Source organism: Mastomys coucha, unplaced genomic scaffold (genome assembly GCF_008632895.1).
Source record: "Mastomys coucha isolate ucsf_1 unplaced genomic scaffold, UCSF_Mcou_1 pScaffold21, whole genome shotgun sequence".
Classification (NCBI taxonomy): Eukaryota; Metazoa; Chordata; class Mammalia; order Rodentia; family Muridae; genus Mastomys; species Mastomys coucha.
The window spans coordinates 190,992,910-191,002,989 of NW_022196904.1; the positions used below are offsets into that span (position 1 = coordinate 190,992,910).

Consider the following 10,080-nt stretch of genomic DNA (forward strand, 5'->3'; position numbering starts at 1 on the left):
CTCTCTAATTGACCTTGAATGAGGTGGTGTTTACAGCTGTGACTTGGCCACCATTGATCTTGCATTGATGAAGCAACCAGCTGAGCTGGCTGAATGCAGAATGCAGGACAAGAAGTGGCACAAAGAACCCCATGTCTCTAGGCACTCGCCTCCCCCACCCCCTTTGCTCCCTGAGCAAGCGTGCACACACAGTGTATGCTTTTAAATAAACAAACAAGCAATTAATGAATTGCTGCGGAGCCAGAAGAGGAAGTAGGCCCAACTCTGTCCCAGCAGTAGGGCAGGCTGGCACAGAAGGCCCAGAAGGAGCATGCCTAGCCTCATTAATCTCGCTGGAGGGGCCTGCCCTCCTGCAGCCGGCATCTCTCTCAGAGCTGCTGGCTTGGGCACTTGGGCAGCAATAGGAAGCTCTTTGCATCTGCAGGTACTCCCCACCCCCCTTTTTTTGTGGTTGTTCCAGTACTTTACAGTGGCCTGGGGAAGATCAGCAGTCCTGGCTCCTGTTGTCTGGGCCTGGCTGAGTGCAGGAGGCAAGCCACTTCTGAGGCTTCAGATCACTCATCTGGAAAAAGAGGGGGTTGGACAGGAACAGCCTTTCCCTAAACTTGTATTTATTTATTTGCTTAGAATCTGTTCTTGAAACCAAAGCTAACTAGGTCACCTCTCTCCACTAGAATATATTACATTATGTCCAAGTGAGCAAAAAGGGGGTTGGGAGAGACAGCAAGCTCTTTACTCCTGTCCTGTCGATCCTGGCTCCCTAGAACCTAGCTCATCCAGAACTCCTTTTGCCAAGTGCCTCCCTATCTTACTTAGTTCTAACTGGGGTTGATACTCCCCAGAAAGACTGCTAGCAGTAGGAACTTGACAAATGAAGCCTTATGAGAATTATACATCAGGGGTGGTGGTGGTGGTGGTGGTGGTGGTGGTATTTATTCATTTATTTGCTAACAAGGATTCCAAAGGCAGGTAGTCCATGGTTGGTGGGGCAGCTCCACAGCACAGCCTAGGAGACGAGACTCGCTCCCTTCCCCTTCTGTTCAGTCACCCTGAGCCCATGATTGCCGATCTCAAATTGGACGGGTAGTCTGTGATGGCTGCTGAAGCTCCAGACATCACGTGCCCATTCTAGATGAGGAAAGGGAGGGGGAAGGAAGAGAGGTGGATTGGCCACAGCTATTGAATCCGCTCCCTGTGAAAAGCTTTCCAGTCCCCAGCTGACATCTCCTCCGCAAGAACCATGTTGCATGATGATTTCTGGCTTGGGGAGAAGGCAGAAAAAGTTTCTGTTGTTATTTTGTTTCAACTGGGGTGTGTTGGCATCCATGATAAACAAAAACAAAAACAATGGAGTCTTGCAAAAAGGATGATGAGAAGAATGGATAAGCCAAGGGAAAAGCTAAGCACAAGCTAAGAACATTTGCAAAGCACTGGGCACTGGGCACCGTGCTGAGCATTACATTCATACGTATCTTATCTCATTTAACTCTCAGAACTGCTCAACGAAGCAAACACTCCCATCTTTTAGCTCAGGATGTTGAGGTGCAGAGGATTTAAGGAAACTTGGTCAACATGCTTAGCAAATAAAGAAGCAGATTTAGGGTTAGATGTGGATGCTGGAGCCAGAGCCACCAGGTAACACTTAAAAAAAGCCACTTTCTCTCCATCTACACTGTTAGGCACAAGCCAACCCCGTGTACAGGTCAAGCTAGCCTTCAGCTTGCCTGGAGAGCTGTGAGGTTAGTAACCTCAGGATCTTCCCATGCTGTTTTGTGCTATTTCAAGGGCTCTCAAAGGGGCTGGGGTGCTGCAGCCTCTGCCAACACTGTTCTGGCAGTCTCCTTGTCAGCTGTCCTGGTGAGAGGCAGCTCTGACAGGCTGGACCTTGATGCACTGGCCAGAAGGGAAGTGTTTTAGATATGCTTTGGCGGCATTGCAGGGGCTTGACATGCGGCAATGATTTATGAGATGAGATTAAAAGAGCTAAATATATATATGGGCTGGCGCAGTAAGAAGAAGGTAGTGAGGGGAGGGAAGGAGGCTGCATGAAAGTCAGAGAGCCTGGAGTGTTCCACAGATCTCAAAGAGGACTGCTAGAGGGCTGCCATCCAGGTCCAAGGGAAAAAGAAGTCAGAACCATTGCTGTGTTCTGTGGGTCCAGTGTTAAGAGCTTGATGGGCCACCAGCTCTGACTCAGTACAGGCTGCTCCAGCCCCAAGGGGTAGAAGTGGGCTTGTCAGGCCTGCCACAGTGGCACACTTCTGGGATCCCTGCACTCAGTAGGTGGAGGCTGGAGCGTTGCAAGTTCAAGGCCAGCCTGGGTGGCCTTATTGAAAGCTCAGCGGTGTACATTGTGACTCTAGTTCTCTGGAAGCAGAGTCAAGAGGATGGCAAATTGGAGGCTAGCCTGGGATACATGGGGATGGCTGGTGCCTAACAGTGTAGATGGAGAGAAAGTGGCTTCTTTAAGTGGAGCTTTACAGATGCCAGTTGCAACTTTCCTTGGGGTCATTTCAACATTATTCCAGCTTCCAGATGAGAACCCCGAAGCAGGGCAGCTGAAATTGAGGCTGAATAAGGAAAACCCAACTTCCACCTGTATTTCCGTTGTTAACAGGAAGCAGGCTCTCCTAGAAGGAGCATCCTCTAACCTTGCTCTCATCAGCAGCTTCCTTCAAAGAAGAGAAATGGGCCAAGGGCAGAATGCCAGGTTCCCAGTGGGGTTTGTGGCAGTGAACACTTTAGATTATCTGTTCTAATCTCCCCTCTTCATTACCTCACATCCAGCACATCCAGCAGGCTCAGTCCTCTTAAGTTCAGTGGTGCTTCTTGCCTCATGATTTCTTCCTTGAACTGAACAAAGTATTTCTCTTTCTCTGTTTCCTCCTCTTCTTCCTCCTTCTCTTCCTTCTGCATCTCTGCCTCTTCCCTTGCCCCCCACCTCTTCCTCCTCTTTCTTCCTCCACCTCTTTCTTTTCCTCTTGTACTGGGGATTGAATCTAGGGTCTTGCGCATGTGTAACATGAGCCCTACTACCCAGCTATTAGCTGTGCAAATATCTAAACACACAACTAAACTGGGTATATGAAGAGCTGCATTGGTAGTAAAGTGACCTCAGACTCAAGAGATAGTTCTAGCCAGAATCAGATCCAGAAATGGTGCACAGGGACACATAGGACAACAGAGAAGACATGGCTCCTGATTCAAAAAGCAACATTCTTCTCTTGGGACTGAAACTTCACAGATAACCAGGAAGTGACAGCTACATCATATAGTCACAACTAAATCCATGGGCATGATCTCATGGGTCAGAGGGTTCTCCAAGGGTGTCTTATGCTATGGTCAGTTTGTTCACAGGGAGAAAAGCTGCTGCTACAACAGTTTCTCTAGGGCCGAAGACTAACGTTGCTCAGTTCTCATTTATCAACTGGAGATCCAAAGGTTAGAGAAGTGGAACTTCATTTTGTGACTAAGTGTTTTGTCTGGGCCTGAGGGAGGCGTTTAGGATTTTGGTAGCATACTACATCCTGCTTGCTTGTGAGAATTCATTCTTTCTTGCAGATTTCATATTGAAGTCTGAGTAGTGTATGGAAAAATGCTCTTTTAAAAGAAGCATCCAGCCAGGCAGTGGTGTCCCACGCCTTTAATCCCAGCACTTGGGAGGTAGAGGCAGGCAGATTTCTGAGTTTGAGGCCAGCCTGGTCTACAGAGTGAGTTCTAGGACAGCCAGGGCTATACAGAGAAATCCTGTCTTGAAAAAAACTAAAAGAGGAAGAGGAAGAGGAAAAAGAAAGAGAAGGAGGAGGAGGAGGAGGAGGAGGAGGAGGAGGAGGAGGAGAAGAAGAAGAAGAAGAAGAAGAAGAAGAAGAAGAAGAAGAAGAAGAAGAAGAAGAAGAAGAAGAAGAAGAAGAAGAGGAAGAAGAAGAAGAAGAAGAAGAAGAAGAAGAAGAAGACAAAGGATTTAAAGTCCTCAGTCTTGGCTAAGACTTCACAATGGTAGGCTCCAGGTGTTTCCCAGGGACATCCCCTCCCTTTCCTTAGATGGTAACGTTTTTTTTTTTTCTTTTGACATTTTTTGAGGTCCTGTTTAGATCTTGCAATTAAAATGTTTCTCTCTTTCCCTCCTTCCCTGTCCCTCTCCCTCTCCCCTTCCCTGTCTCTCTCCCTCTCTCCCTTTCTCTGTCCCTCTCCCTCTCCCCTTCCCTGTCTCTCTCCCTCTGCCCCTCTCCCTCCCACTCCCTCTGTGTGTGTCTAGGACTTCTTTACCCCCTTTTCTCTCATGGCCTTGTTGACTAAGTTTCTTTACACCTGATTTTCACGATTACTCATTTATTTAGTTGGCTTGTGATGGATACATGACTGAGTCCTGTTTGGGCTGCCCAGGCTCCACCTCTAGCCATTCTGGAAGTAATATCTCAAACAAGAATATTAAAACAGCTTCTGAACCACACTTAAGGCCAACACACATATCTTAAATCCCGTGATCTTCAGTTTTAATCTTACCAGCATTTTTTCTTAATCGTAACCCTGAACAAGGCACCCCAAAAGGCACCTTACAGTTTTATTTCAATTTCATTAAAGGAAATTCTTAAGATAAGAGAAGAAAGCAAACTAGTTTCTTTTTTTACTTAAATTTAAAGCTTTATTTACTTAAACTTTAAACCTACTTATAAATTGCATCCTTTGAATGGTGTCGCTAAATGCAATGAATTACATAGACATTTTAGTGTACTTAAATTTAGTGTACTAAATTTAAGTGCTTCTGTTAATGACCACACTGGAATCTGTCCAGTGTGTATTCTCCTTTACCTAATAAACTCCAACTCTGCTTCACATTGGCTGGTCCTGGAGTTCTTTTCTGTGCAGATCCTAGCTACACCTGAGGAGCCATCTCTCTCTAAGAGGAATTTCTCTGGTTTTACAATCCACAAGGCTGAGCTGTCTCCTGCTATCTAGAGTATCGGCATACCCATTTCCTCCCATATGCTTCTGGTTCTAACAGGTAAGAACATGTCATCCTCTGCTGGAGCCCAGGAGTCAGGAGCGGTTTCCAGAGCAAAAGCAGGGTCTGTGGGTAAGGCTGAAAGTCCCATGTCCCTTGAGGGTTTGGAAGCCATGAAGGAAGAGGAGGAAGGAAGTCAGGAAATTGAATGGGAGGACAGACAGGGGCAGAACAACTGGCCAGGGCTTCCTCATGAAGCTAAAAGACAGTTTCAGAGAGAGCTCTTGGTTCCCAGTGTAGGTTTTTACCTGCATGTATGTCTAGTGAGAATGTCATATCCCCTGGAACTGGAGTTACAGACAGCTGTGAGCTGTGGATGTGGGTGCTGGGAATTGAACCCTGGTCCTCTGCAAGAGCAGCCAGTGCTCTTAACCATTGAGCCACCTCTCCAACACCCGCAGTCTTATTTTTTGAGCCAGTGGAAGACTGCTGGGAATACCTGGCCTCTACTTCAGGGTGTCAGATGGAAGCTAATGCTGTCTTGCTGTGTCTGTGGACACAGGTCTCCCTGAGCAGGATAGGTGGTAGCTTCAGGACCATAGTCACCCAGGTGCCCAATTTTTCTGCCCCACCCTAGCCTTGCTTGAAGCTCAGATCAGCCTCCAGCCTCCACAGCCATGGGTGGACCAGGGCAGGATAAAAATTGGTGATGATTGATTTATGTGCTTATTGTATGCAGATGATCTGGCAAGAGCTACAGGTTTCCCCTTGACCCTGAGTTCTTACAGTGAGCTAGGCAGAGAAAGAGCTGCAAACATCTCTACCCTTCACCCACCTCAGGCTTTGAACACTTTGTTTCAGGCCCACCCAACAGAAGGAAGGAGTGGGAGGTTATGGGTGAAGAACCATGAAATATAGTCACTTCTTCCAGTCTGGGATTGGTTTGGTTTTGTTAAGCGGTCTCTGCTCCTGCTTTCTTCTTGGAGCTAGGTGGTAAGGGGCAACAATCAGGGCACATAGGGATGGCCAAATGCATCCCCCAGATCCTGTCTTGGGTTTCCATGGCAGTACCCTTGCCTGGCCTGGAATTTGAATTTTTAACAAACACTTTGGGTATCCCTGAACAAAGCATCGCTTGGCAGGTTGAGGATTCCAGGCCAGTTCCATCTTCCTGACCTCCTTCCTCTATTGAACTAATAGACTCCCCTTTCCTCCCTCCAAGACTACCAGAAGATCTTATGTCTGGAGCCTGGAGCCTGCCTGGAACTCAAGGCAGCTTCAACCTCAGAGGGAAGAGTCACAGCAGCCTCACCAGAACAAAGACAGCATTTGTGTACAGGGGATCTGTGTCTGATTTTGCTGTCGGGAGCTAGGCCTTTCCCCTCACAGTCACCTTGGGTCACCACTCTTTCCTCCTGGGGACAGGGAAGCCTGGCTTGATACAGCAGAGGCTGAACTGGAGTTATCTCTGGATCCAAGTGTTTGAAGAGAACAGAGGGAGGAGTAAGAGGAGCAGAGGGAGGAGTGACAGAGTGTGGAAGAAGAAGGGGGAGATTTGAGACAGAGGGAGTGGATTGAGGGAGGTAGGGAGGGGACATGTAAAGAGGGAAGGAAGGGGAGGAAGAGGGAGAGGGAGAAGAAAAAGGGAGAGCTGGTGAGGAGGAAGGGGAGGAGGGATGAAGGAAAGGGAGAAGGGCAGTGAACTAAGACAAATCTCTCTCATTCCCGCCAGTATTTGCTTGTGCTCCATTCATTTGTAGGGCGTGGTCTGGGTCCACCCTCACCACTAGGAAATGCTCACTGTGTCCCTTTGTTCCTAAGAAGCATTGTCCTCACCTTTCAGGCTCTAAGCTGAGGTGTAGTTCAGGTGCCCAAGGCTATGTTGACTAGTAACAGTGGAGACAGGCTTGGGACTCTGTCTGTCTGTCTCCTGTCCGTACGTGGATCCCCTGCTGTCAGCTCTCTGTGACTAAAGGAAAGAGCCAAAGAACAGACTGGCCTAGAACAGCTGCAGCTGCATGGGAAGACCTTGGGAGGCACCTGACTTCCAGCACACACCAGACAGAGATCCTTGGGTGCTGGGAAGAGTGGGACCCAGGGGTTCAGCCCTGCTGAAGAAGATACCTAGGGGGTCAGCATCCTAGCGTACCCCACAGCCCCACTGACAGGTTTACTATCAAGCTTTACAGCTTCCAAGCTTAGTCACCGCTGAAGTCAGGCTGCTCAGAAACAAACACATAGCAAAGCTGTGACCCAGCTGCCTGATCTGGGAGAGGCGACCCACCCTGGGCAGAACTGGCACAGGCCAGGCAGCAGGCCTGTGTAGGGTGAGCCACACTCGTCCTTAATTTTCCTTGCCTTTCCTTTGAAGCACTTACGGTGTGAGACGCAGATGCCTGCAGACACCTCAGAGAGCCTAACACCCCAAGGGTGTGGGATGTCCTGTCCCCCAGGTCTCCCCCACAGAGCTCAGCCTGAAGCTTGGAAGAGAAAAAGAAAAAAAGAAAAAGAAAGAAAAAGAATTCAAGGCCCTCCTAGATTTAGTTTATGAACAAAGAGTCCAGGCCCAGATCCAAAATAGCTCAACCCAAATTCCTTTTCCCAGGCTGCTCTTTCCCCATACATGGCCTCCAGAAAACCCCAACCTCCCCCAACTTCCCTAGCTGTGACCCATTATTAAGTGCAACTCAGTACTTCAGCCCTTCATCTATTTAGGTTAGTGGCTCTCCTGCTCAACTAAGCATAGTCAGGATTAGTAATTCCACTTGGGGGCAGTCCCTCCTGCTGTCTGGGGCTTCAAGGACATGGAACATCCCTTCCCGCTGGTTGTCCCTGCTGCCAACTCAACTCATGTTCCTGTCCCTGGCTGGAAAAAGGATAAGGAGCCCAGTTAGTAGGAAGCATGCTTGGGGAGCTGGGGAGGAAAACCTCAGGGGAGCCTTGAACTTGCCTGATTCCTTTGGATTAGTGCGCATGGGTGCACAGGGGTGCACAGGGTGCACAGGGGTACACAGGGTGCACAGGGGTGCACAGGGTGCACAGGGGTCAGGCCCTGAGCATTTGGTCTCTAGTTCCCTACCTGACTCACCCAGATCACATCACTGCTCATTGCCCAGGGATTCTAGGTGCCTACCCCCAACCTCTTGCTGGAGTCAGGACACCGTGTCCGCCCCCTGCAGCAAAAAACAAGCACATCCTTTTCTCTTTGGGACTTTTGCTTCTGAAACACAGTCTGCTTCTCTCACTTCCATTCCCCCTTTCCCAGCATGCACCAAGGTTTTATGACAAAGTTCACTTTTGATTTTCATGTAGTTGTAACATAGTAAACGCTGCTGTGGTGTTATTAAATAAGGACTGAAAGTTCCCAGCCATGAAGGCAAAGTGTGTCATTGGGAAGTTCATGATGGAGCAGGTGAGTCTGTATATCTGAGAGGCTTTGAGAGCTAGGGGTCGGTTGTGATGTCACATCCAAACCTACATGACACATGTGTGTGCATCACTGTGGGGGTCTCTTGGAGCAGCAGTAAAACTCATGCTCAGGATATTAGTTCCAGAGTGTGCCAGACTTAAATCCCAACTATGCCACTTACTCATTTCATGATGCAGGTCAGTATGTAAACCTCGGAGTCTACAGCTGTCAGATGGGAGACTGGAGTTTTAACTATGTTGGTCAGAAATGGCTGTGTAATAACTGATGGTCCTGTCTCAGTGATGAACAGCAATGAATGGCTGTTTGAATGTTTCTGAATCTTGGCCGGGTTGTGTGTTGCTTCAAGCTGACGATCTGGTGGGCTCACGTCCACTTGCTGAGTTTCACCTGAGCTCAGGACAGTATGGCAGCAGCTGCCTCCAGGACACTTCCCACAGAATGAGGAGACGCAGAGGAGCGTCAAGGCCAGTGACTGCTGAAGCACGCTCCAAGCCCTCAGGTTGCTTTACTACTTATGTCCCAATGGTTAGAGCAAGTCTCAAGACTCAGCTGGATGGTAGAGACAGAAAAGTATATTCAGTCCACCAGCAGGACATGATAAGGGTACAAATCAGGGCTAATGATGCCATCAATTGCAGAAGGTGTGGCTCAGTACCAGTTGGTTTCTGACTTATGGCTGGTACTTAGAAAATGGGTCCATGATTACTGCTTGGCCCTTGAAGAATACCTGCTTCAGATTCATTCTAGACAAGAGTAGACTCCAGGTCTCACTCTGCACTGATGAAATGTCACCAACTTGGACCTGATCTAGGGACTCTCCTTCCTCTCTCACAGTACCCTTCGCTCTCACAGACGTCTTTCTATGTCCATGTCCTATGTTTGTGTGTACATATATACATGCGTGTGCATACACATAAATAAATTTAAATCTGGACTCCGCCTATGAGAGACAATGTGATATTTTCTGGGCTTTTGTTTCTCTAGCGTAATGATCTCCTGTTCATTAATTTCCCCACAGACGTTTTGATCTCGTTCTTTGTTGCAGATGAGCAAAGTTTCATCATGCAAACATTTGCACTTTCTTTCTCTTTTCTTCTGGTAATGAACCTCTGGGCTGGTCCCTGATCTCAACTACTATGAATAGCACAGCAGCAAAGATGAGTGGCCATCACCAGCTTCTTTGGGGTGCCACTACCTACCACTCTATGTAACAAATCAAGGAGGGGTTTTCAGCAGCAGCAGGACCTTAGGTGCCCATTGCCTGAGATATGACTAATGCTGGGTAGCACTGGACCTTGAAAGGGACACCAGGGAGTCCTGTACCACAGCTTACTTAATAACTAGATGCCGACCTCATGTCACAGTCACTTTTGCCATTCCCTTGAGTTTTAAGGTGATGCATATTACCTTGTGAGCATTTCTTTCAAGGCAGCTTTGCTGGGTCCCATGATGATAAGATCTTTGTCTCTATGAACCAGCCAATACCAGTGCTTATTGCAGCCTCTACACCTTCACCTTTTGGGTGAATGAAGAGACACATACCCGTTCAATGACACTGGTCTTGGTGAAATTCAAGGCACAACATTCCTTAAAGACGTTTTTGGAAAATATGAAAAATGTGGAAGGAAATATGGAATGCCTTACACATGGTTGGAGTACATGCAGTATGTCTGCTTATCTCTTCCCTCCCTCCCTCCCTCCCCCTCCC

The 10,080-nt window shown here is 48.1% G+C and overlaps 1 protein-coding gene across 1 annotated transcript in view; it reads right to left on the bottom strand.

Annotated features, from left to right (window-relative positions):
- Positions 1-914: 914 nt before the first annotated feature.
- Positions 915-10,080, bottom strand: part of LOC116101477 — a 69,367-nt gene continuing 60,201 nt past the window's right edge. The window contains exon 5 of the mRNA XM_031385016.1: positions 915-1,261. The gene's annotated coding sequence lies outside the window, so the exon portion shown is untranslated. The remainder of the gene's footprint in view (positions 1,262-10,080) is intronic.